This window comes from Podarcis tiliguerta (assembly GCF_965153285.1).
Source record: "Podarcis tiliguerta genome assembly, chromosome: 6".
NCBI classification, from domain to species: Eukaryota; Metazoa; Chordata; class Lepidosauria; order Squamata; family Lacertidae; genus Podarcis; species Podarcis tiliguerta.
Genome location: NC_139539.1, coordinates 34,880,893 through 34,907,715, shown reverse-complemented (window position 1 = coordinate 34,907,715; position 26,823 = coordinate 34,880,893).

The following is a 26,823-nucleotide window of genomic DNA, read 5'->3' as shown; positions in this document are numbered from 1 at the left end:
GATGATGAGGAACCATTAATAATTACTCTTAGGGTTTGGTCAACCAGCTATAAAACCACCTGACAGTTACCTCGTTCAATCCACATTTTACCAGCTGCCTTACGAGAATATCATAGGAGACTTTGTCAAAAGCCTTACTGAAATCAAGATACACTTCTGAATGAACCAATACTGGGTGGAACCACAATTACCGGTACTTTATGGAATGAGCTAAAAAACCCAGATGCTCTCCATATCTGTTGATGGCATCCTATGCACCCTAAAAGTTGACTTAGAAGCAAATACATTGTAAATCAAGACTATCAGTTAATTTAGCCAGACAAAGTTAATTTCAAATCATGGTGTTGAACTTCAATACCAACATCTGAATGATGGCTTTTTGAGGATAATCATCCTTAGCTACAGGTCTTTTGATAGAAAAAGATGGTTTCTTACACCATTGTAAAACATGAATGTTCTGATAATTTGTTCCAAGTGTTTGAAATTTGGCACAGTGAATCTATGTGGTGCTTGACCTGGTTGGATGGAATGCTCCTTATCTGTGGTAGCTGCACATGCGTTATAAAGAATGATGCTATAATTGTTTCAGAAAGAGGTTAAGTGTACTCATAATTGATGGGTGTTTGCAAACATGATGCTCCAAATCTCCTACAGTCAAACCTTTGGGGCAGTCATTATTTGGGAGTAAAGGATACAGTTTGAATGAAGCATCCATAATTGCTTTGTGGCTTCTCGTACATTTTCCCTAAAGCATTTAATTCTATAAAGAGGTCATATGACTGGAGGCTATATGACACAGCCTTCTTGTTCTCATGCTATTCTGATATTGTGTACATCAACAGGACTTTTGTCCTGCTTGCAGCAGAGCCAACTATTGAACTTCTGAAATCTGCGCAGGTTTGTCAATTATGTTTAATAAGCTAAGGCTTTTCATTTGATTTTTCATGGCACATTAATACTGTGTTACAGGCAACTTCCCCTGCATTTGTATTAATGTCAATGAAATGTATTGTGAATTGAAAGTCTCTCAGTGTGTGCCCATTAAAGAAATAATGACTAGGCATAGGTAAAACAGGCAGACAGGCATTGAGTTATGCACTGCTTAATAAAGTCACCTGAAGCAGAAACATTTAACCAATGTCATGACCCAAGAAAATCCAGCTCTGAGAGTTTGTGAGCATTAGTGGGGAAATGTGCAAAAGTGAGCAAAAATAGAGAAAACTCAACTGATCAGCAAATGTCAGTTAAAGCTCTTGTATCTGGTTGTTTCTGAATCCATTCCTTGGCTTTTTTTAATGGCAAAGTATCCCTTGTTCTATAGAGATGAGAATGCATAGCAGGGCTGAAGTTTCACTTTGGGGTGACATTGTGAACATATCTGTTGGATGTCGGTATCAACAAGGAAAGGATGAACAGCTTTTCTTTGGGCTGGCATTGTTTTGGTATTCATCTAAATACCAGGGCCTCACAATGTCCCCCTTTTGTTGTATTTAAAATATGGTTTTTATTTGTATAGTCATTCATTACCATTATGCTCCACTCTTTCTCCAAAGAGCTCACCATGTCTTATCCATGTTTCCAATCCATGCAGTATATAGGAACAATCATGCTTACCATCAGACATAGAAAGAAACACCACATGTGCCTTCAGACCATTATCAAGATGACTTGCAGCAGACTCCTATCCATACCTACCCAGAATTCAATGTGTATTACTTTCAGGTAAGGCTAGGACTGACTTAATGTTCATTTGACCAGAGGATTTAAATAGTGTCTATCAAAAAGAAAGTTAATCCCCATATTATGTAAATATCGTTGACTATTGTCTGTTTGTAGGTTTATAATGTTACATTTTAAAATCTCTTTTCCCACCTGAAATTGACAGAGACAACTTACATAATTCAGATAATTGGGAAACTGGGGAGTATGATACCCATTGTGTTGTCATGCTATGGAGGGTGGGCACTTCAACCAGACTAAGTTTCTAGCTAGCTAGGAGGTGAAAGGGTATGCAATAGAAATCATACTATGAGGAGGGGGGGAGGCAGCTGAAAGAACTGAAAGAGGATGGGGGGGATAAATCTAAGTTGCAAGTGTTGTGATCGCTCTCCTTGGTGATCCCAGGAAGGATACCTGAGTTAAGATGGTGCTAGAAGATCAGTGAACCTATTGAAGAGATATCAAAAAAATACAAAGAGTGAGTTAATAAATAGACTGTCTTTAAATGCATCCTAACTGGATATTTCCCTAGTGTTCACAAAGATATTGGATGGAAGTGCATTTTGGATCTCTGATTGTGATTCAAAGCTACATTCCTTATTGGAGCAGTGAAACATCCATTTGCTTTCTCAGTGCAATATTGTGTATGATTTCTCCATGTTTTGGCAGATAGTTAGGATGCCTTCAGATGTGGGGATTATTGTGTTAAGGTTCTCTTATTTTAATGCTAGCACTTCTATCCCAGTTTCTAAGGTTCTTTTCACACTGCATAACCTGCTGCATTACAGACCTGTGGTTTTTTGACCAATATGCCACCTTGCCATGCTAAATTTTAAACGGCAGGAAATAACTGTATGCCTGACTACAGCCCCAAATCTTATCACAAGGCAGAACACAGTCTACTTTCTGGCTTAATGCGGTTGCAAAAAGATTTTTTTATATATATTGGGGGGGGGGGGGAGAAAATAACATGGAAATGATTGCTAAACTTTTGCTACTTTCTGTTAGATTTCCAGAAGTGGCTTTTACATGATGTGAGAGATACATAAAACATGGAAATGGTTAGATAATGAAACATGGGGAAAATGAAATAAAGTAACCTCTGAATGCAGCCCTAGTGGTACTGAGCCCAGAATTCTAGAGTAATATGTCTAACTGGATGTAATGGACAGCACCTAGATCACTGCTTTTGCACTTGTTGGCATCTGTATGTCTCAAGAGACAATGGAGTGCGCCTCTGGGGGTGAAGTGAAACCGCTGGAGAATCGCAGCTCCTACTGTGGCTGCAGAGACCAGTAATTTGTAACTGCTGCCTCCCATGTTGTTTTTTGTTGCGTTGGCAGAAGAGACTTCTTCAGGGTACAATCCTGGGCAGTTTGTATGGAGGTCCTGGGCTGCCCAGACCACAAGACAGACACACACACCCAGCCTTGCTGCTGTGGTCCGAAGGAAAGCAGAGCCACACATTTGACAGAAGCTTGGCTGCAGGAGTTGCGAAAGGAGGCGTACAAGATGCCATCCAACCATCTTAGGAACTCCACTCCGGATCTGTGTGGGGTTAACTCCTTACCGTTTCTTCTCCCAGAGATGTCCCACAAGGCAGCGGGTAATGCTTTTGCACTAAATAAATATTAACTGGTAGTGGCAGTAATAGACTTCTGACACATCTTTCATTCCAGCCTCCTTTCTTCCAATACTGAAATAGCATGGAGCTCAAGCTGGCATGAATCATATTTTGTGCAAGCAAATGTTTGCAGAGAAACAACAGATAGGAAGCTATCAACTTCCTGTCAAGTCCCTTATGTTCTGCTATCTGTGCTCCTAGATAGTGGCAGAGATAGGGATGGAATAAAGAAGACACAGAGCTACACATAACGATTTCTTTAAAAGGGTATAATTTGGAAAAGCTTTCCTATTTTCACTTTATTGGTTATTTTTAGTTGAACAGCTGTTCATTCTCTGTGCTGATATAAAATTTGTCCTCATCATTTCTGAAAGGGGGAGGGAGAAAAAAATATTTCTCTATTCCTGTAGCTGTAGAATTCAACTTTAGAGGTCACTTATTGTTTCCAAGTTCAATGTACTCAGGAAGGAATCTATATTCTTCTCATATGGTTGCTGGGCATGAAAGCAATCTCTAAATACTCAGAGGATAAAATGAGGTCAAACCTGCAATTCCGCCAGGCTGTCGTCTGTTGAAACCAACCCTCAGACCCTTTGCTTTGTTTCTCTCAATGCAGTTTAGAAAACATAGCACTGGGAAATTATTTCATGATAAACAGAAACTGAAAAGCACTCAGGAATCGGCAGCCTTGAGCTATTCCCTGAAGAAGAGTTGGGGGAATTTCAATTGGTCTGGTAATTTTTTTTATATTATTTTTTTTTGCTGCTGAATGAAAAGCTATTCCAAAACAAAACAAGAAATAATAATATTTTAGTGGCACCATTCGTAACATCTCATAACAGCATTTTCTTTTTAAAAATATATATATATTAAAAATCCAAATACAGATGCTTGGTGAATTTGATTCATGGGTTTTTGCACTTTTCCTACAATACAGTGCTTGGTTCCCAAAAAAGGGATGGGCACCCAAATGCGTTAAATATGCATATTTTGGGATAAAATACATTTATAACTCCATACATTAAAATAGGTATTTAAATGCAATTTGGGGGATAAAATAGTGTACAAATTTTGTGCAGGCTGTTCTTTTTTAAAAAAATGCAGATTAATGTGAAAATGAGACAGAATGGGGATTATGAATTAACAGAACACATGCAAAACCAGCACAGAAGGATCCACCACCTATCCCTAATTGCAAACTCGCATCAACACAATGCCCACATGTCCCAAAGTAACCTTTGTATGATAGACCTGCAGCTATCCATTCTATGGAGTATTCTCACATGCCAAAACACCTATTATCGGCTGACCAAGCACAATAGGTTATTGAGACAAATCCACAGAATAACACAATTACAGGGTTATTGAAGGAAGCGTGGAGGTCAGATTCTAATTCCTGTTCTAAATTGAAATCCTCTTGTTTGTTAAGCCATCAAGAAATGAATTCAAGCCATTCTGCTTTTGGGATTTCTCAGGGAGAAGAACCAGCCGTGGACCACAGTAGAAGTTGTGGTAGGCAAAAATTAAGCAGTAAAAGGCAAATGGCTCAAGCAATAACTACTGCATTGACAAAATAAGTTAATAAATAGTGACCATGAGATGAGCGAGACTTGTGTACATTTTGTCATGAATGCTGGGCAGATCCACACCATGATTTTAAAGTACATTTAATGCACAGGGTGTCCCTAGAAGAATCTTGGAACTGCAGATTTTAGGGTGCTGGGAACTGTAGCTCTGTGAGGGAGAAACTGCACCCCCTAAGCAGAAGAAGCCCTCTCCTACTGTCATTGTCTCCTTCTGTCCTGTTTCAATTGCCCTCCCTTTGTGCAACCTTGGGGGAGATTATAAAGTGCCCTGGAAAGTCTGTGCATCATTTCTGGTGACATCACGCTGTTTCCACTGTCATCATATTTAGTTCTGGCTGGATCAACTGCAAAACCACTGAAGTGCCTCAAGCAATGTGGCACACAGTGACACTTTAAAACCTATGAGTATTTCTGGCCAGAAAAACGGGAAAATATAAAAATGAATATTTAAGACTTATGCTATCTGTTCAGATCACAAAAGCGCTATTTTGGTGCCATACTGCACTCAGAAATAACTGACACAGATGGAATACTGTATAAAAATATTTGCAACACTCTCTTTATAAGTGTGAACAAGGATATATAGAGCCAAGCAGTGAAAATTATGAGCATAATCTAAGAAAACTGTTTGCAGGCTGGGGGGAATTTGCGAAGGAGAAAAGGTAGCTGAGCATCTCAAATAGATGATTTTGTTCCCTGGGACAAAATGATAAAACACAATTGGATGACCTCAATTCCACTGATGATATTGCCCTGCTTAGTTTAACACATTGCTCATTGGAAGAAAGGATCCTGCAGACACAGCAAGGCAAAGGATTTATTCATCAATAAGGCAAAGACAAACTGTACGGCTATCAGCACTACCAAAGAAACATGGGGTAGAACAAAGAGATTCTACGGAAAGTCACATTAGAGGAATGGTGATAGTGCTAGTAGCGACCCCATACAAGACGTACACCAAAGCCAACAAACAGTTTTCTTTGACTTGAAAAGGCTTGATAGAGTGGAATGAGCAGATAAAACGTCATCCTCAGTGGTAATATCTTGCCTACTCTGTTCAACAATAGCTGTCTTCAGATAGCTTTTGCAAACAGATTTTGGCATTTGTTACAAATTTGCTTACCTGGTCCAGAGAGGGACCACTCACTCCACCCCCGTCCCACAACTGGGGTGATTTATATAGGGTTCTGTGCCAATTATGTTTTTAGATTGCAATGTGCAGATGAATAAAACTTGTGTGTTTTGCTTTGCTCAATTTTCATGTTTAAATCTGAATTCAATATGGAAATATAGGATAGGGAGAATTGGATGGCAGGAAGATAGATATTAAATAAAGAGCAGTATGACCTGAGAAGAGCTTCAACCAAACATCAGTATCTGTGCAGATGCTACTTTAGGCAAAAAGTAGCAGGGGAACATTATACCAGGAGAAAGCTTTTCACTTTCACTTTCTTATTTTTCTAAACTTAAATTCACTGCATATCTCAACAGCATGCAATTATTATTATTATTATTATTATTATTATTATTATTATTATTAGGCCTCATGAAAATTCTTCAACATTTTAATGCATATTTCTCCACATATCACATCCATGTATCAGTAATTTTGCCAAATGCACATGTTTTTGCATGCAATTTCCCCTAATATAAAGCATTTTCATGATATTTTCATGTTTTGTACAGATGATGAACATGCTATTGTGAAAAAGCATAAACTGTTGAAAAGTCAAATGCAAGATAAATAAGTTAAAGATGAAGTGGGTGAGAAATTTTGCGTATGATATACAGATGGAACTTTACTTAGGGTCGCAATATTTCAATAAATAAAAGTCAGGTCACCCAAAAGCTGCTGAGCTTTTTTAGACAAACCCCCAAAAGTTGTTGAGGTTTTCAATTGACTTGCCTAATATCTAGGACAAAACACCACCTTTTGGAAATTCCCCCTAACTTTACTAAACAGTAAGTCCATGCTTTTGTAACTGTTATACAGTCATAGACCCATAGGTCACATATTTAATGTTATTAAGCAACTGGGCCTAGATCTGCCTTAAAAAAAAAAAGGCAAGACCCCAAGCCCCCCTATATTATGAGGCCCTGGCACTGAACATTACAAGGACTGGTAGATCTTCCCCACAATTAGCTCTATTCAGCTTGTTCATAGGTCAGGATATGGATCTGAGAAATAGGGAACTAATTACTCACTTATCAACAGCTGCCAGATAATAAATTCAGGACACTGGAAGAATTTCATGAATGTGGCTCTGGAAGTGTGTCTCTGGAAGTTTGGTACCAAAGGGTGTGGCACGTAGCACTTCTTGAGAAGCTCACTCAAAATGTAAAAGTGGTAAAAGGACAAAGTAGAGGAGATACCATACTTTTCCGTGTATAAGACGCCCCCTGTTTTGGGGACTCACATTTCGGGAAATGGGGGGAGATTCCACAGAATTGCTAAGTTTTTTTAGGGGTAAATTGCCCAAAGTTGTTGAGCTTTTTTGGAGGGGACTGAGCAGGGTTGTTGAGCTTTCTTTCAGGGAATTTGCCAAAAATCTCTCACCCGCACGCATCAAAAAATACGCCTCTCGTCTGTCCCCTTGCTGGCAGAAGCTGCCAATCAATTGCTCAATTGCCACAGCATCAACCAAACAACAACAGCCATTGATGCAGCAACCAATAACATACCCAATAGCCATTTTAATATTTAATGCTGTATTGTTTTTAACATTCGATTGGAAGCCGCTGGGGAAACTCAGCCAGATGGGCGGGGTATAAGACAACCCCCCCACACACACACAACAACAACAACAACAACAACCTAGTCTTATACACGGAAAGGTACGGTATGTTCAGGCATGCCGGATTCCGCCCAACATTGTTGGAGCCTATCACACGCATGGCCTGGGTTCCGCCCAACATTGTTGGAGCCCATCACACGCATGGCCTGTGCTGTCACAAAGTGGGAGGAGGCCTTAGTCACAGCCATGGGAGGGCCCAACAGAGCACACCACAGCCACGGGGGTGCCCAAAAGGGCCTGCCCAGCTGTGGAATATGGAGGGCGTCCTGCCCCCTCAGTGAAAATGGGGCGGGGGCTTGGGCCCCCATGGCCCCACATAGATGTTGTGCCTGGATACATTTAAGATGAAATGGTTTAACTTTATTGATTTCACTATCAAAAGAGAACACAGTCATTCCCCACGCCAAGCCTTTGTGCATCTCTAGATGTAATCATGTTGCTTCCTGAGTAAACAGTTATTGGATTAAGCCACACACACACCTGGAAGAACAAAAAAGAGAGAGGATTATGTTATTTTTAGTATTTGAGTCATAGTAATGTATTTACCTTGTCCACAATGTCGCCTACTGTAATGTATCACACAAAGCTTTTGCTCTGATATGCAGTCTGTAATTTTATTTTATTCTAATCCTCTTTTTCTGGTTGTGTTGTAAAAAAAAATAATTGTGAGGATGCAATTAGTTTTAAAATAAATAAGAATTATTATTTTTTTAAAGCCTTAAATGAAACACACACATTTTTGAACAATATAAGGAGCTGTTTATAACAGTGCCCTTGGCATCCAGGAGCATAGGAGGATATAACCTACTGAATATGGTCTGCAAAAGGAATTCTACAAAAATTCTGCAGACCCTGCTTAGTCTACACACACATGAAGTCTGTTAGCTGTCAAACATTGTTCGCCTTCAGCAGACTGTGAGCATGTGCTTTTTTTCTTGTGGGTATGAAAGGCATCATTCTGACATGACCTTATTTTAACATTGCTTACAAGGCAGTAAAAATGAGCTGGATCTCTTTCTCTTGGTCAGCAGTATGTTTGATCACCTATCATTCTTCAGTGCATTCTGATGCCCAGTAACTCAGCCACTTCTGGGAATTTAAACTCTGGAGACATTTAGGATAAAAGCACCAGACACTCTCAAGCTTCAACAAAAGAGGCAGGTTCTGTTGTTATCTGCCAAGCATGGTCCTGTAAATTTTGCACAGAGAGAGAGATGCAGTGTGTGCTCAAATACAGAGCTGCAGCATTTTGTTTGCAAAAAGATCAGAAGCTAAATATCTGGGATATATTATCACACTCACATCAAACTCTTTAAAGTACCCCAGTGTTTATTGTGCCCTACAAGATCAGAAAGTGTGTGGACTACGAATAGGGGGATATTTGCAAAATGTTGCCAACCCAAGTGTTTTTAGATTGGTTTTATATGCAGCACCTGTCTTTGTTTTAGCATTCCATGAAGGCTTGATTGTTTTATTATTTTTGGTTGGAATTTGCTTGTTTTAAAACAGATGTAGCTGCCCTAAGTGTGATACAGTTGAAGGATGGGATAAACCCTCAATCTATCTATCTATCATTTATCTATTACTCAGATCTGAGTAATCATTGTTATTAGAAAGATCAGAAGAGACAACACACAAGGAAGTGCCACGGGGTCAGGCAGACTATCCCCACTTTTGCCATCAATGTACACTGCTGCCATGCCCCTCACCTCATCTGCATTTGCTGAGTTTGTGAAGAAACTTTACACATGCGTTGGTGAATGTGTATAGGGCTCTCCTAGACAATAAGCCAACCCAATGTGAGTCCCCCTCACAAATAGGTTGTTTGCACACTATACCTTTAGAGCACATTTGAAGCACATTCCTTCACTCAAAAAGGTCTGGGCACTGTAGTTTGTTAAGGGTTACTTGGAATTTTAACTGTTTGACGGGTAAACTACGGTGCCCGTAATTATTTGAGGAAAACTCTGAATGTGCTTTCCTGTGACCTGTCATGGATTTCCCCTGCCACCTCTCCACCAACTAATTCAACCTTGCTTGGGAGACAGAACTCTGTGCACTTGCCCCACCTGTCATAGACTGACTGGATGAAGAGGAGTGGTGGGAGGCATCAGCTGGGGAACCCCTAGGGGAAGGAGGCTCAGAGCCAGGGGATTGGTGGTGGGATGGCGATGTGTGGTCAGAGGGAGAAGAGGGAGCAGACGGGGGGGGGAGGTGTCAGAAGCTGAAGAGTCAACAGGATTTAGTGAGCAGGAAGAGGCTGTTGCAGAGAGCAGTCCAAACTCAGAGGCAGGAGAGGAGGGGGGACCAGGAGACAGAGATGTGGCAGGCTGCCGAAGAATCCAGGGAGTCTCCCACTCCTGCTGCAACCACCTCCCCTCCTACCTTGTCTCCCAGAACACTCAGAGAAATGAAGAGGGTGGAGCAACAGGAGACAAGGCGATGGACTCTTAGGCGGCTGCGGAAGGAACCTGGGAGGGTTCTTAGAGAAGGGAAGGTAGAGAGACCTTCAGTCCTCACAACTGCCTCGTTGAGGCAAGAGCTACTGGGAAGAGCTGCTGTGATCACTAGGTAGGCCTGCACTGCTTTGGTTTCTTTGCATAAAGTGTTAACTTCGCTGATACCAGTGTCATCGTTTTTTATTGCTGACCTACTCCTGACAGCAGGCTGCCCAACCACTAGAGAAAGTGTGACTGCAACGGCGGGGAAGGTCCATGGGGACAGTCATCCTCATGCACCTTCAATCCCTGCAGCCTGCCAAACAGCTGAGGGAGCGCAGTTGCTAGCACCAATCAGCTACGGAGCAGATGGAGGCAGAGCACTTGAGATCCCATTTGCTTCCCCCTTCTATGCTGTCCAGCTGATTGGCAGTGGGAATAGCTGAGGAAAGTAATAGGTGAAAGCAATACACCTGACTGGGTCTCAGGCATTCATCCGTCCCTTCCCATCGCTCCATTGCTCACATGTGTGAGTTGTTTCCATTGAGAAGTACTGAGATTCAGGCATCTGGCGATATGATCCGTACTGGCTGTTGGAACACACACAAACACAGAAGTCATCACTGCACCCCAGACTGGGAGAAATAATCCATTCACTATTCTTAAAAATTCAGATTTTGAGTGCCTAAAAGCTGTTGGAGTGTTTTAACAAGTTTTATTTAAGCAATCTTCGCTATGCATGGGGAGTGAAGTGCCTGGGTTCACATGGGGTTTATCAGCAAGCCCTAATCAAGCACTTTATTCACAAGCCCACACATCCTTATCCAGCAGTTCTCATCTGACTGCCGTATACATCACTTGCTGGGATATTGGCCAATTTCTGATAATCGGGCTGTGAAATCCATCATTTGCCCTTCTATGAGTTAAACAAGGGTCTCCTTCCATCCACATCATTTCTGCGATCTGTTATCATAGCCAAATAACATATCATTGCAATTGGCTTTCAAGAGAGGCAGCGCTACAGCACAGTGTGCTGCGACAAAGTGGGCGCTTGCTTTTATTCCTAAACTGGCTCCTGCGCCTTTTCAGGAGGGACCACTTTGGGGCTTTGTGTTTCCAACCATTAGTAAAAGAGAAGGCAGGCCCAAGCGAAAGCATGCAGGATGTCAGGAGGGGAGGGGTTGTTCTCTGGAAACTTTACTCACAGCTGCGACAACAGTATTTAGTGCTTGGGGAGAGAAGGTTTTCTATCACCATCTATCTGCTCCCCCCACAGCCCTGCACCATAAGTCATTGCAGCCTTTTCAAAGAATCTCACTATTCTGTTATCTATCAGTTCTCACTTATTGTCTTGGAGGCCTGTTATCAGGCAGAAAGGTAGGGTGCAAAAGCTGCAAATGGATAAATAAAATGAGATGTTTACAAAATGATGCATGGCATTGAGAAAGTGAATAGAGAGAAGTTTTTCTCATAATGCTAGAATTCATGGGCATCCCATGAAGCTGCTTGACCACTGTAAGAATAGGATTCTGTACTAGATGGACCATTGGCCTGATTCAGCAGAGTCATCTCATGTTCCTATGTTAACCAAATTGGCAGCATTACCTAGTAGCTGGAGGAAGTGGTAAGCCTTTAAAGACAGCAACTGCATCAGCAATCAAAACTTTTAAAAATTAAAAAGCAGTCACTAAGGCACTTGCAAAAAGACAACAACCAGAGGATAAAAGCACAAACCTCAGTCACTGCAAAATGGATTACACAAAATGGAAGTCTTAATTGTGCATCCTTGGAGAGGGTATTCCCCACTATGGTGAAATGTATTTCTAATTAAATTGCAGCAATTGTTTCTAATGTTGCGCCTATACCTATAAATTAGCATATGCAAATATTATGCAAATCTCTCTTCAACCCTCCTTGGGGAACTCAGTCAGCCTGTACTTGTGCCAATCTATTACCATCAGCTGTGTAGAGTAGCAGGAGTTTTCTTGGTATGGGTGCAGCCAGAAAGGCTCAGAAATGCAATACAGAAGCTTCCCAGCATCACAAAACCCTCCTGTGTTGGTGGCAGAAGCATGGAAAGAACACCCTCTTTAGGAAGAGTTATTAGTGTGTGTGTGACGGGCGCTATGCATTAGTTTAAGAGGCCACATGGGTAAGAGTCGTGAGCACAGAGCTCTAATAAAGCACTAATTGCCAGAGCGATGCGCTTAGCTCCGTTCTGAATGCTGTTCATCTTAGCGACCTCTTTTGTGTCTGAGACTAAGGAGAGGTGTTAATTACACTGTGCTCATTTCCAAGGCATAGATTACGATGTCTTCCTGCTGCCACAGAAGCAAGGGGGGGGGGGACAAAGAACATTCATTTTTCATTTGGGAGAAAATAAAGCAGTTTAAAATCCCACCCCCAAATGACTTCTTTCCTTTTCAGAAAAATAAAATAATAAACACACTGTTCAGCATTTGCAAAAGACGTAATTAGTGGAGCTGGCACTGCAAAGAATCTGCACAGCCAGCCAGCCTCTTTACCTGTGCTTGTTAGCAGGCTGAACCCAATATAATCTTTCCCCATTATCTGATTGATTCACTTCAATTCCTAAAGTGGGAGATTAAAATCCCAGTAAGCATTTTTCTTGCTGTTTAACCATATCACAAGTGTCTTCCCAGCTATTTCCTTTGTCTCTCTTTGATTCCTCTGATTGGTGTTAGCCCTGAATATTGGAAATGTGGCTTTCTTCACATTTCACTGGTGGCATTTTTGTAGCTGCGTTGTCAAAGTGTGAAAAGGAGTCGAAGCCCACTAAATTCACAGAGAACTAAAAATGAGCTCAGATCAGCTTCTAATCAAGGATGAACGGCTTCGCTGGATCAGTTCTGATTCCAGCAAATTTGCCTGTTTTGATTTATAATGATGCTTAATCAACAGAACACTTGGTTGGGTGCCCCTTCAAGATATAAGAAGTATAAAGCCATTGCAAGGGGGATATCATATAATGAGTCGCCCAAAGTCCAGATTGTTCATTTGCTACAATCAAACAGTAATAAGGGGAAAGGCACTGACTCACAGTCAGGGCACATGCTTTGTATGTAAAAGGCAACAGGTTGAATGTCTAGCATCTCCAGGCAGGGCAGGGCAAAGACCTCTGTCTAAAACTTTGGAGAGCTCTCCAAGTCATTGTAGACAATACCAAGCCAGATGGACATAAGAAGAGCCTGCTGGATCAAGCCAGGACCATTTGGTCCATCATCCCATTCTCACAGTGGCCAATCAGATACTCGTGGGAATCAGATACCCGTGGGGATCCTGCAAGCAGGATCTGAGCATACGAACGCTTTCCCCTCCTGCAGCTTCCAGAAACTACTATTCAGAAGGATTACTGCCTCCAGCTGTGTAGGCAGAGCATAGGCATCCTTTAAAGCCCTATACGGCCTAGGACCCTCGTACCTACAGGACCGCCTCTCCTGGTATGTCCCATGGAGGACCTTACGGTCTTCAAATAAAAACATCTTGGAGATCCCAGGCCACAGGGAGGTTAGGTTGGCCTCAACCAGAGCCAGGGCTTTTTCGACTGTGGCTCCGATCTGGTGGAACGCTCTGTCACAAGAGACTAGGGCCCTGCGGGACTTGACATCTTTCCGCAGGGCCTGCAAGACAGAGCTGTTCCACCAGGCCTTTGGCCAGGGCACAGTCTGACCCCCTCTCTCCTTCTGTAATCCTCATAGAACTCTAGCCCAATGGTGGCCATTAATTTGATTCTGAATTGATTTTAGAATGTATTTCAATTTATTGACTGTGATTTTATGTAAATTGTGATATTTTTACAGTTGTTAGCCATTCTGAGCCCGGCTTTGGCTGGGGAGGGCGGGATATATTATTATTATATTATATAATTATTATTATTATCACGCCTAGTAGCCATTGATAGCTTTATCCTCCATTAATTTTCCCAGTCCTGTTTTAAAGCCATCCAAGTTGGTGGCCATCACAACCTTCTGCAGGAGCAAGTTCCATAGTTTATGTTATGAGTTTGTGGGTGCCAAACCAGTTGGTTGGGGGCAGGGGGAAAGTAGACTATATGCAGGGCCCTTCTAATTCCTAGATCCAGCACAGATTCCATTGCTGGAATAGGCAGGCCACTAAAGATGAGTTCTAATCTGTTGCTAAAGAGCTGGATTTCCCTTGGGAAGGAGCGGTGCAAGGGGGGAACCACTCAGACGCATGCTTTCTAGGCACAGCACAAGTGGAAGTGTGGACAAGCCCTAAGAAAGGAGCACCCAAAAGCTAAGCACCCATTGGGATGGAGGCTGCATTAATCCTTTGAACTGAAATGCCAGTGTTAAAGCAGGCAAGCCTAATCCATTCCAGATCAAGACTGGGAGTGGGGGGGATATAGACGCTATCAGGATAGATGTGGCGCTGAGACAAGGATGACGCTTTTCAGTGGGAGCAGTTCACACAGAAGCTCCAGAATGTTGAATAATGATCAAAGGATGGGAAGCTGAGTGATAGGAATGCTGATGTGCAGCTCCAGTGTGTTCCTTATTTGCAGATTTTGTTGTTGTTGTTTTCCAGCTGCCAACAGTAATGCTTAATAGCACCAGGCAATTCCATTTAGCTGTACTGTGTTACAGAAAGATTGGTGTTTATGCTTTGTAACAGTAGGCTTCAACAATGGAGAACAAGTATTTGGAGGTTTGGGAAGAATATGGTCAGCTATGAGCACTCTGGCTGAAGAAGAAAAAAGAACTTCAAACGACATCAGTCTATGCACTCAGCTATACAGTTGCAAATAAAACATGCCTTTTAAGTTTAATATACAATGTGACACTAGATGGTAACGGTGAGCCTTATGGAAAATTCTATGCATTTTTTAAAAACGCTTTAAAAAAACATTTTCAGAACAGTTTTTATATGTGTGTAGATTCCACCTATGTGGATTTCCATATTTGCTTATTAGCTGTTCTGCCACATATCTGAGTTGGAAAATCTAAAATAAAAGGAGAGTGATTTGTCCTGATGCTACCAATTCTTGGTAATATGGTAAGATGTTATGTCCCTCTTCAACCCACATTCCCACTTGCAAGATATTTCTCCATATTGGAATGTTGATTATCTCATATAATTCTCCATTTATAAATTCATTTTGTAAGATTGGTATCAGTGGAGGGAAAGCAAGGTCTAACTGATACAGAGAGTCTGACCCAATTTTTTTAACATTGCTTAGAGAGTAAAATTCTTGAATCTATGATCTATTGTTTTGGCTTCACTTATTTAGCTGAGGTGTGTGTGAGAGGGAGGGAGGGAGGGAGGGAATGAATTGTATTAAGTCTGAATTGTGTTAAGTGTGCAAAGTGCTTTCTGGCACCTTCTCAACACATTTCTTCTCTGGATGTTTGAACACCTTTGTGATAGTTACAAATGCAGCACAAATCCTGCTCCTTCCTGGAATGTTCAAATGAAGGCTCCACAAGAGCTCAGCTCAGCTTGCCTTCCATTTTCCATCTTGACAACAAACTGCATCTCATTATCACACAGACAGAGTACCTAGCTATTCTACAATGTGTATAGAATAGCTCACACAACCCCAGTGCATTGGTGACTGGGAGTGGCCACCGAGACCCTATAACACCAGTCCTGAAAGACCTACGGTACATTGGCTCCTGGTATGTTTCCAAACACAATTCAAAGTGTTGGTGCTGACCTTTAAAGCCCTAAACAGCCTCGCCCCAGGAGCGTCTCCACCACATCGTTCAGTGCCAAGGGCCTTCTGGTAGTTCGCTCACTGCGAGAAGTGAGGTTACAGGGAACCAGGCAGAAGGCTTTCTTGGTAGTGGCGCCCGCCCTGTGAAACATCCTCCCATCAGATGTCAAGGAAATAAACAACTATCTGACTTTCAGAAGACATCTAAAGGCAGCCCTGTTTAGGGACGTTTTTAATGTTTGATGTTTTATTGTGTTTTTAATATCCTGTTGGAAGCCGCCCAGAGTGGCTGGGGAGGCACGGCCAGATGGGTGGGGTATAAGTAATAAATTATTATTATTATTAGGACAAAGGGCAACCTCCAAATCCTCAGCAGACTCCAGAGGGGGAGAACACCTCTTCCTCTTTGCTTTGGAACAGGTAACATCAGGGTTTGGGATTGCTTTCCCTCTCTGATTTTGTTTTGCTTCCTTCCTACCTCTCCAAGCAAGTGACACATGCCTCTTCAGGTGAATTGCTATTCCCATTTTTGACTCCTCATTGTGCCCTCTGCATGTGTAAAGGTAAAATGACCCCTGACCGTTAGGTCCAGTCGTGACCGACTCTGGGGTTGCGGCACTCATCTCGCTAATTGGCCGAGGGAGCCAGTATACAGCTTCCGGGTCATGTGGCCAGCATGACTAAGCCGCTTCTGGCAAACCAGAGCAGTGCATGGAAACGCCGTTTACCTTTCTGCCGGAGTGGTACCTATTTATCTACTTGCACTTTGACGTGCTTTTGAACTGCTAGGTTGGCAGGAGCAGGGACCGAGCAACAGGAGCTCAACCCATCGCAGGGATTCGAACCACCAACCTTTTGATCGGCAAGTCCTAGGCTCTGTGGTTTAACCCACAGCACCACCCATGTCCTTTCCACATGTGTATCTGGCATCTATTACCCTCCCATCAGTTTCCCTTCCCCAGCCTTCCTTAATCGCTTGCACTCTGCTCTACCTCTCTCAGAGCTCCTCCACACCTACAGAATGATTTAAGTCCCTGGTAGCCAGCAGCAGGACTTCGTAGAGCAGCACTGCCACATTCAGAGCCATGCCACTTATGCCACCCAAAGCGGCTGTGATCTCAAGCCGGTCACGTGATTTGTGCAGGCGTGCGGACCCAGAAGGTGGTGTCCCGAATTTGTGCTGTGTTGTGTTAGAACTATTGCATTGGCAATAGTTATGCATTGGCAATAATTGCCTGTCATTCCAATGGGGGTGCTCAGGGAACCCCTCGACCTCATTCAAACCCCTTCCAGTGCAGCAGATCAGAGGTTTGAAGTGTTCTCTTAATATCATAGTTCCCAGTCCAATCTGAATATATACCCAATCTGTCTATTTTTATAATGAGCTACATATTCTCTTATTCTGAATTCTGTGCTAATTCACCCTTCTTAGGAAACCCAATTTTTGCTATGACTCTTCAGTTAAAGATCTTAACACTTGGTATTCAGTTATATTTGTTCATATACTATAACTTTTTCATTAAAAAAAATCAGAGGGGACCCACAGGCAATAATACCAATAAAACCTATCTGCAGACTACATTAATAAATAGTTTGATAAACATTTGTATTAGTGAATATGAATACATTAAAATTGTTGATACCATAGGAAAACATATATTTCCACAATTCTCCATGAATCTTTGGTAGATTCATCCTTTCATCCTGTTTGTTACTAAAATCAATGAAAGCAGACCCAGTTTCATAAAACTAATCTCTTTCTTTTTGTTGTATTTGTGTCCCAACTTGGTTAGTTAGTTTTTCTGCCATTGTTTGGCTGGAGAACTGCATTGCAAAATTTGAGTAGGCGCAGGTTTTGTAGGATGTCTATGTTTGAGTTCTCTCTCTCTCTCTCTCTAGTGCAAATTTGATAAATTCACCTTCAAATACAAACTGAATTGAATCATCTTCCTCCATCCCTACTCCCAGGTAACTGAGGTGAGGATTGTGGGCTTAGCTTTGTGATTTCTATTAATAAAACAGTTCTCTCTCTCTCTCTCTCTCTCTCTCTCTCTCTCTCTCTCTCTCTCTCTCTCTGAAATAGTGTTAGCATACATAAATGTATTCCTCTGTTCCTCTGCTCCTCTTTTGGGGTTGCCATGAAAGCCTGCAATAATTTTTTTATAAAGAAAGTACCTGCCTCTCTTTGCTCTATCACATTCCACTTCTTATCCACTAGCAGCATGCAATTTCCATTAATGCAGCCTTCCTCTGCTCACTAGCACTCTCCAGCCATCTTTCCCCCAGCTCAGTTATCATGCAGTTCCTGAAATAGCCCAAGAAATTTTAAGTGTTCACTCTGGCAAGCCATCCAATTCCACTTGTACATTCATGCGAGGCATCCCGCTAATGAGGCAGAAGGGATTGTAGGCTGGCTGCTTCTTCGGGCTCAATATCTACTTTAACCCAACACTTGTAAAGTAGGTTGTATAATATTCCGAAGATATTCTTGAGGCTTGATTTCTCCCTGGCGACTTGCCGTGCTGATCAATGGCTATCAGACATGTATGACAGAAAAGCAATGTAGCTGCCACTCAGGGACCCGCTGCCTGCCTCATTGTCTGCTGAAAAGCCAGACACACAATCCAATTGAAAACCCTGAGCCCGTGCATAGAAGGGCACGTCTTAGTGGCTGTAATGGGAATCAGGTATATGAAGTGTACAATGATTGCCTAAAACACTCTGCTTTACTCCATTAGAATGTCTGCCTCTCCCAGAAACACACGAACGTGCCTCATACCAAGACTTTCGCCACCATAAAACATATCACAGAGTTGAAGTGATGCATTAACTGCAGTAGAACATCAGTGTTACAAATACAAAAGTTCGCTCAAGGTCCTAGTCCCAGAAATTCTCTCCACCTGCACCAATTGTCCCATTCTGAACTCTTGAGACTGTGCAGGACATCTCACACTTTTAAATACACACAAACTAAAGGATAGCTAATGGACAAATCCTCCAAGGTTTGTTTGTTTGTGGATTTATATTCTGCTTGTCAATCAAATGCACTTTCAAAGTGGGGTGAAATATTAAAGATGAAAATGCATTGTATTTTTAGTAGTTTAAAGAGGAGCAGGAGTAAGACAAGCAATATTAAATACTTAACATTTCTACAGTGCTTTCGAGCATTCAAAGCACTACACATGTATTACCCGGTTGTAATCCTTATAATAATCCTTGTAAGGTACATCCGTATCATCATTCCCTTACTGCAGATGGGGAGACTGAGGCTGAGCATCTCCTCCTCTAAGGATATTAAGTAAGTTTATGGAGGTGTGGGATTCAAAGCAGGGTTTTTTTTTCCCCTTTGGAGCTCAGTCTCTTAGTCACTATGCTAAACCTGATATTCTAACAAATGCAAAGAAAAATGCAAAACAAATCAGCAGCATTATCTTTAACAGCACAGAGAATAATGCTAACCATATTGAACTCCATCACAGAATTTGAATACCTAAATAAAAGGAAAACTTTACAGCTCAATTCTATGCATATTTATTTGAAAGTCAGTCCAGTGCTTTTTTTTTTCTTAAAAAAATGTTTAGGGCTACTCTCATTTTCCTACACATATTAAAATACTGCCCCTCAATGAGGCCAAACTTAGATTCACAAAATGTTTAGGGGTATGTGTACCCCCATGCCCCCACAGAAAAAAAGCACTGAGTAAGTCCATGTGTACAGTGGGGTTTACTCCCTAGGGCAAAATGTTGGTCATGCTAACTCAGGCTGATGTGAGTTGTAATCCACAACATTGGTAGGACATCATGTTGACTACTACTGGTCTGGATCCAGTATACCTGATGGAGTGGCTACTCCCATATATACCTCTCTGTCCCTAATCAACAGCATAAAGTAAAGATTTTTTTGCTGCTGCTGGTTCCTTCTTCAGAGTCTACATTGCTCTTGGTCGTTGATACAGCATCCCTGATTGCTGTCCTGAATTTCTGGATTCCATTGCTGTTGTGATTCACAATATTCAAGATCTTGGTTCAATTTGATTGGCAACTGAGGTTGAAATGCTAAACACAAGCCCCAACACATCCTACTCAACCTGGGAGATGGTGGCCAGTTGAGCTCTAGAACCCTAGGGAAAGTAAAGCTGTCTGGGTTCTGTGTTGTGTGTAGATTTGATCTCTTCTCTGCGCTTCAGCAGTGTGATAGCCTGGTCCCAGGATTATGACAATATTAAGCATGTCACTGTAAACAAAAATAAATGCATTAATGTACAAAATCATCACCCGGGCCAAAGGTAGAACCCAGACATGGCTCAATGCCCTATATGTATTCAATCTGAATTGGCAAAACCTCATATCTGGTTGTTCAAAGTGATTCCCAATCATTTGGAATACCAAGTGCAATATGTCTAATTCCCAATAAAATTACATTCCGCATGAACATATTTGTGTTATAACTGGTGGCATTTTGTAGATCTGCACCCTATGTTCTTTATGCATTGCCTCTAAAATGGAATGGAATCGGCATCAGGGGCTAACTGAAGAATGCCCCAGGTGCACGTTTTCAGTTTTGGAGGTCAATAACACATAAGTGATTGATTGACCTCAAAACTTCATGGCAGGAAATCTATCCCATGTCAATCAGGCCAGGAGAGTTGCCATTTTAAAAGGACTATGATAGATGGGGCCAGCAGTGCAATGAAGTGGGAGACGGCGCTCCAATTTTTCACTGCAGCGTATACCAAAATGTCACCGTCTTCATTTGTAATATTCATGTGTGTGCAACTTGCAAGATGTCTGCCTGTAGTCTTTAAGGGCAGGTATCTCTTTCAGGAGACCTAAGCAGAACATTAGCTATATTTACTCAAAGTGTAATTACATTACATTTGTTCTGGATGAGACTGAACTATTAGATTAAACATGTAAGAGGGCAGGAGTGGGTTTTCATCACAGTCAAGCAAGGACACCATTTAAGGACAGTGGGAGCGGCAGACGCCCTCCAGCCTCCATTTCAGAGTGAATATCTAGCATTTCTCAGGAACACAAATATCTCTGGCTCTTGTGAAGTATTAAAATGTAATTCCCCACTGGGATTGGTTGGTTCTACCTGCCATACTCTACTCTGTTGCCCTAGGTGTTTTCATAAGGGAGTTGCTGTCAGAAAAGGTTGGGGGGGACGGGACGGCGTGTTCTGGACTTTTGAATCTAGTTATAAATGCAGGTAGGGTGAGCTTGCTAGGCAATTATGCTATCACCTTTGGCTCCACTTTAGGATGTTGGTAACTTCTGACTTAGTAGAAGGCAGCTTTATCAAACAGAGGTCAGAACCAAGGAGCTGCAAATAATGATCTGCCCTTGGATACGGATGTAAATGTTTATGACCATCTAACTGTCACATGTGGTAGTAGCAGCAGCAACAACAACAACAACAAGCAAGCATCCTTTTGCATGTAGCTATGCCTAATCTGAGCCCAGTATGCAAAACAATTACGTGCTTATGCAAAATTATCCCTTTTAATGCCAGGCCTACCTTGATGCAATGCTTCTTTTGTGTTTGAAGGGCCCTTTTTAATTCCATGAAAGTAAAGATTGCACATGAACATCAGAGAACTGGAGCTGTGCAAATTGAGGCTGTTTGCAAAAGGAAAACTTTTTGTTGCTTTTCAAAGAGACATGCACATGGAATGTCTTCTTTTAAAGAACACCAGCAGACAAAGCTTCCTCAGTAGTCTCTGCTAATGATCCCAACTGCAGATGATAACTTTTCAGGACTAAGCTCATCTATTATGAATCAAGCTGTAAAAATATACACCAAACATCTTGGTATAGAAGCAATTCCCACTCACTGTTAAGTGTGCTTATATAGTTTGGCTCAGTTTGCCTGTAAAACTAAGGGAAACTATGGCTTAGCATGAGCATGAGAGCATGCAGACTCCTGGAGAGGAGATCCCAGCCGCTCTGCTCATCATCCTTTGGGGAAGGGACCACTGCAGAGGGTATGCTTTGCAGACAGACAGCCTCAGGTTCAGTCATTGGTATCTCCAGCTAAAAAGACCAGTGATGTGAAATGTGAAAGAGATGGCACTCTCCAAAGGCCTGTAGCAGTCATAGCACCTTTCCCATTATGGGGTTTCCATCCTCACACCTTTTTAAACCATGGTAAACTGGAGTAGATACGCCTGATATTCTTCAAACAAATGCAATGGTCAGGGAAGTGACATCACCAGTGCTTGTCAGTTTAGACATTGCAAATTAAGGCTACATTTGACAAGACAGTGTTCGCACAATTCATGCAATTCATGCAATTGCTAATTGTATGGATTGTGTCTCATCTAGACTAGTCCTCAGGAGCATGTTGCATGTGCCTGAGACTGGTCAACACATGAAATTTTAACCAGTTCCAAACAAAGTTTCCATTTCCAGAATGAAAAAGACCTAATCTTCGCATCAACACCACCTCTTTGTTGCCATATCTTTTTTCTTCCCAACTGAAAGAATAAGTGTCATTGCAGGGAATGAGTAACATGAATTTCCCTTGGTTTATGCACCCCATTTCCTCCATTAAACTTGGGGTCTTTGCCATTTCAGATGTATTATTTGTGACTATTAAGGCTCTAATATGCTGGCTTGAACATTTCCTCAGAAATATTCAGAGCACCATTTGCATTATAATTAATGCTGCAAAACAATTCTCGCTCCTGTCAGCTCCACTATTAATATTTTATAATCAATTGCTTGGTAAATCTCCTCTATTATAATCCGGTAACAGGGGGACCTTGCACTAGTCAAAGAAGGATATGAAATAGCCTGAAGCCCAAGTGGCACACTTAACGTTTCCTCACTAATTGCTCTGTGTCAGGAAAGAGCTACGACTGCCGGCATTTCCTTCCCTTCAATAGAACAAAATTAGGAACTAAAATACTTCTCGGTGTTGCTCCATCACAACTGATTGATTCCCATCAAATCTGTTTAATCTGAAGTCAATCTATCAGCCCAGAGCAGCAAGTCTTTGATTGTTTTCTCATTTGGGAGGATGGATAATGTTAATAATAACTGGCACTTCTCTCCTTTCCCTCCTGCTTGGACCCCAAAGGCACAGTGAAAATATCAATTTAGAGCTGTCCCAGAATTTGCATGGCAATCATGTTTGTCACAGCTGCACTAGCGTTACACCAATGTAACCCACTGTTGTTGGCATCTACCTGTCTTGAGAGTCAGTGGAAGAGTGTACCATTAGGGCTAAAGTCAAACAGTTGAAAGGTTACAGAGCTTGCTTAGGCTGTAAAGACAAATACGGGAGAGACATGTTTTAATGCAGCTGGGGCTGATGAAGGCATCTGGTTGTGCTCCTGCAGATGCACAATTCTACAGCATTGTTGTGGTGCCCCCAGTGCAGCCAAACTGGTCGCACTATCCTAAAACTGCCTCTGCTTTGTGCCAGATGGCAGGTGGGTGGGCCCTCTCCCTCAAACCTGCTGGTAGTTAGAAAGGCAAAGGCCAGAATGGGAAGTTGAGGTGGAAGCTGCAGGGAGAGGCAGAGCAATGCCGGATTTCTGTTGGAACCCAAGGCTGTGGCTATGGGAGAACCAAGACACTCCATCTTAGGCTCAAGTTGTCTATATGTGTAAATAAACCATAAAGACACCATAGTCTCTGCTGTTCCTCATTCCAAGATAACCAAACCATGGGTAAGCGCATGGAACCCCTGGAATCTCACACTGCTCAGAGATTGGGTTAGTGTGCAACATTATTCTTATTCAGACACAGCTTTGGCCTCATAAGCTGACAGGCTATAGCAGATGTAGGGAGCGTTCCAAATGTTGTTGAACTATAACTCCCATCAGCTTCACCAAGCATGGCCAATGGGCAGGAATTGTGGGAGTTGTAGTTTAGCAACATCTGGAGGGCTGAGCATCCCTCACACCTGAGTGACAGCCACTGTATGTTTGTTGAACTTGTTCCAACTGGTTATAGCCTTGTTCAATTTCATTTATATGCTTTGCCTGATTAGTTTCTAATTCTTATTTTGTATTTTACCTTTTGCTGTTAATCACCTTGGGTACCATTTGTTGAAAAGGTGGCCTATAAATTTAACATCTAAAGTCAGCCGTGTTTAGGGAAGCTTTTAATGTTTAATAGGTTATTGTATTTTAGTGTTTTATTGGAAGCTGCCCAGAGTGGCTGGGGAATAAATAAATTATTATTATTATTATTATTATTATTATTATTATTATTATTATTATTTATTAACAGGTAAGTAAAGAATTAATAGCCTCTCTGCTGATTGGTGTCAAGTTATCCCCCATTCAGGTGGTTGCTATACCACCCTACCCTCTCATAGCTGCTCCACAACTATTTTCTATCTAGGTATCATGATTTTGAGCAAACTCGTTGCTGATCTTTAACTTTGTGATTCACAGTTCACATGTTGGTTTGTATGAGAAATGCCAGCATTCATTCCTGCTGAGAAAATGAGAGAATTTCTATGTCCCCTGGATCTATAGCCAGCTCAGATATTTCATGCATTATGCCTGCGGTAGCCAATGTGATGCCCTCCAGATGCTGTTAGATCCCTACTCCCATCAGCCACAAGATAGTAATATGGACAATAACAAGGGATTATGAGAGTTGTTTCCAACAACTTTTGGAGGGTACCACATTGACTACAACTGCATTAGATGCTAGGGTAGGATTATGTGGGCCATTTTGAAAAGGAGTTACATATTCACAAAGGTGAAAGTGTCCACAAAATGTGTTTCATATTCTTTGGACCTGATTCTATGCTTGTCTGTGAACTGAAGCATTTATTGGTCTTGCTTTTCATTTCTCTCTGACCCCACTGTTTACAAACCTCCCCCTCCCTACAGCTACATCTGTCAATTTAGGATTTCACGTCATTCATCTGCTGAAGTAGACTCAAGCACCAAAATAAATCTATTAGTCTTTAAGGTGTCATAGGTGTCTTTCCGGGTTCTGCTGCAACACAGGTACTCCTCTGGAAACTCTTTTGTCATTGATCTCATAAGTCTATAATTACTTTGGCTGGAGGGGAGGGAACGAGGAATTTTCCTCGGGATTTGCTTCCCAGCGCTATACCAATTAATCACTTTCATGTGGGCCAAGGGGTACTGATCTGTTGATGGCACTAGGAGGAGTTTCAGGCCTGTGAATTCGTAAAGGGGTTCTGAACAATCCACATTGGCTGTGCTGCTTCTGAGCACAGAAATAATAATGGTGGTGGTGGTGGTCATAACCCCCCAAGGTCCCAGCAGAATACAGCAATTTAAAATTCAACATTAAACACAGTTTTAAAAACTTACATTTACAAAACAAACACACACACAACCCAGAGTGGGCCCTGAAAATATAAATATCAGGTGCCAAAGGCCAGGGTAAAGAGTTGTGTCATCATCAGCATTCACTAAAAACTATGCCATGCCCTGAAAAGTGATATTCTTCACTGGGCCATTGTTGTTTAACACTTTTGGATCCAGGGAGATCTTCTTAAGGGGGGAGCACACCACTTTATACTTCAAGGCATGTGGTTCTTCCCCCTCCTGCAGTGAAGCCCTGATCACTCCTTGGACCCACCCAGTCAACCCACTACAGCCAGCTCTAAGAAGCCAAGATGAAGATGGGTAAAAGGGGTAGGTTGGACACACTTCTTCAAACACATCAACATCCTGAGGCCACAAAAGATGAAACTGATCCAGTGCAGATGGAACAGGTAGTGCTTTGGATGTCTCCATTGGACTGGTTGGAGGTAGGGGTAGTGAGGTCAGCAGCAGGGAGGTATGCATTTGGTGACTGGTTGAGAGCACCCTATGGAGGCATGGGCGGTGACTCATATACTGCCACTGGTGAAAAGTATGTTCAAGCTCTAATATGCTGAAGCACCATTGAGACCAAATACAAAGTTTGTGTGCAGCTTCCATTCATTTAATGGCACTTGCACAGGAAAACATCCTGGTGACTTGGGCCATATAACAGTTGTGTATTATGGATGTGTCTGTATCTCCCTTTCTAATTATTGGCATGCACATAGATCATCTTTGCAGAGGCAAGACAGCTCTCCTTTTGGATTCCCTCCATGCAAGTCTGGGTGAAAAGGTGGGACAATTTTATTTCCATTACAGCAAATTCCTGCTTTTTATATGCATCTTTCCTCTTCATTGGTGGGACGGAGGCAGCCAATGAATTTCTCACTCATTTGCCAACACAGCTAATCATTGGCTAGCTTGCTACTCTGCCAGAATCACTGGAAAAGATAAATCCCCTTTCCCTAAGGGACTGGTTTCTCTACAGGTTTTTCCATCATTGCCCCCCCCCCCCCCGCCCGTATAATATGGATAAAGGGCCTTTGGCGCTATTTGCCTTAAAGTTACATTCTTCCTCTAATCGATCAGACAAGCAGAGTAATGCCACTATCTGATCTACCATTAATTAAAGAGACAATTATCTTAAGAATCCACAGGCTAACATTCTCCATGATTAGTGAGAGATCATTATCCGCTCGGATAGGAATTCTAGTTATATTAACAACAATGTATCAAGTCCGACTGGAACTATTATGCTCGTATATTAGCAGGATGGATAATGCATATCACTGATTGTTCCTCCACATCATTAAACCATATTCATAGAACAAATATTTACTGACTTGCATGTATACTTTGCCTGGCAACCTGCACTTGGAGCAATTAAAAGCATACTAGTGAGTTGAGTTATGGGCGTCACAAGGAACATAATCCAGAGTTTTCTGATTATTATGGAACTGAATTTTCTGACTGAACATTGCTCTAATTAATTATCTTTGACAGAGAAGGCAAACAATTTATTTTTGCAAATGGGAGACAACTCTAAGAAAGTAAAGCAAGATCTAAGCACTCCCACCTCCACAAGCAACATTAATTATAGAGTTTGTGGGTCATAAACCAAGGTTTTGTTTACTCAGAAAAGCAATGCTAGATCTT